Source organism: Crocodylus porosus, unplaced genomic scaffold, assembly GCF_001723895.1.
Source record: "Crocodylus porosus isolate Cpor-Errol unplaced genomic scaffold, CroPor_comp1, whole genome shotgun sequence".
In the NCBI taxonomy this organism is placed as follows: domain Eukaryota; kingdom Metazoa; phylum Chordata; order Crocodylia; family Crocodylidae; genus Crocodylus; species Crocodylus porosus.
The window spans coordinates 49,834,166-49,835,962 of record NW_017728906.1 but is presented as its reverse complement, the minus strand read 5'-3'; positions in this window follow the sequence as shown (position 1 = coordinate 49,835,962).

The window sequence follows — 1,797 nt, the reverse complement described above, 5'->3', positions numbered from 1 at the left end:
AAACTTACAAAATATGCATGTGCAGCTTAATACAAGCGTGGGAAAATATAAAGCTTTCATTTTGATTAGAAGCCAAAACTACAAGGTCACATAAATGTGAGAGTGCTGCACGGCAGTTATACAGAAATAAAATAAGACATTTACAAAACCTAGGCAGCCATTTTGCAAGCGGAACACGGCAGGTCTGCCTCTCCCCCGTGCCTCTGACTGGCTGAGGGATCCCAATGGCCCCACCCCTCATCAATGATTGCCTGCAGGGGCTGCCTGTCACATGTTCCTGCCCCTTTACACTGATTGGCTGCATGGGCTATCTGTTGTATAGCCCTGCCCCCACTGATGATTGGTGGGGAAGGGCAGGGACACATGACGGGTAGTCCTTGCACTCGGTCAGTGGCAAGGGAAGGAGTCAGTAGCCATCTTACCCACAGCCCTTTGAGTGGGCAGCTCCCCCTTTCCTGCCCCACTGGGCTGCTGGAGTACACTGAGGGCTGCTGGTTCCCTCCAAGGAGCCAGCATTTTCTTTTCCTTAGGTCTCCCTGCCCCCGCCCCCTCCGGATTTTGTAGGCATTGGCTAAATTTTGAGAAATCCACAGAATTATGAATTTATTGTGTCCCTGTTTACATAGTGTTTAGATTATGGTTTGTGTGGGATGGTTTGGATAGGGGTGATCCTAATTCAGGCAGGCAGTTGGACTAGATGCCCTCTGGAGGTCCCTTCCAGCCATACTACTTTATGACTCCTCTATGACTTTAAAACTGGATATCATCACAAATTGCATGTCTTCTTGAAATGAGCTGCTGTGTAATAAAGGTAGCCTTTAGGCAACTTTTATTGGAGGCTAAGGGAGGATTATAGGGGCAACAGCTGGGGCTGCCTGAAGTGCCCCTTTTGGACACAGGCAGTGATTAAGTTGTAATGTTGGTTCGTCTTCGTTGCTAAAAATAACCGAAGTGATTGCCATAACTGCCAGAACATGCTATCATAGAATTACGAATGTCAGAAAAAAGGGATCAGTCTTGACATCTCCATTCAGAAACCAGAATGCTGCCACGCTCTGGATAGGGTATGAAAGGCTATGTTAGAGACCATCTATGTGATACGCTAATAGAAATGAGCATTTTAACCTTCATCAATCATATTAGTAGCCCATAATAAACCTGTTTCTCCTCCTGTGAATGAACTTCTCTCTCCTGGATAACTTAACAGTTTTTAATTAGAAATGAGTTGTATTGCATCAGTTTAATTACATCTGCTTCAGTGAACCATCACAAAATTGTCTGTCATTCGCACTCTGTCTTTGTCTTAGAAAATATTGCAGCTTTTTATTTGTACTGCAGTAGTTCCATGGGGCCCCTGGCTCCATTGTACTAGGTATAGTGCCTGCTCCTAAGAGTTTATAATCTAAACAAAGGGGTTTTTATCCCTGAGTTCAAGGCATAGCTGCTAGATTCAGGGCATTTTGGCAGGCTTAAAAATAAATAAATAAAACTGTTATTTTGGAAAAATTTGAAGGATTAGTTGAATTTTTTAGCTAAACTTGCATACATATTGGCATTACAGTAATTTGAATAGTAAAATGCTTTGCTACAGGATTGTATATTGCAAACTACTATTTGCACACATGTAAATAAATTGGAGGATTTTTATGTGGGTATGTTAATTTTGTTACCAGATTTGCCCGCTACTTTGGGGTGTGCTCATTTATTAGGGCTAGGGTCTTGGTAATTCTATCAATGTGCTGCTTGTGTTACTTGTGTTTCTGTATGGAGCTGTATCTCTCCCTTCTGCAAGCCCTC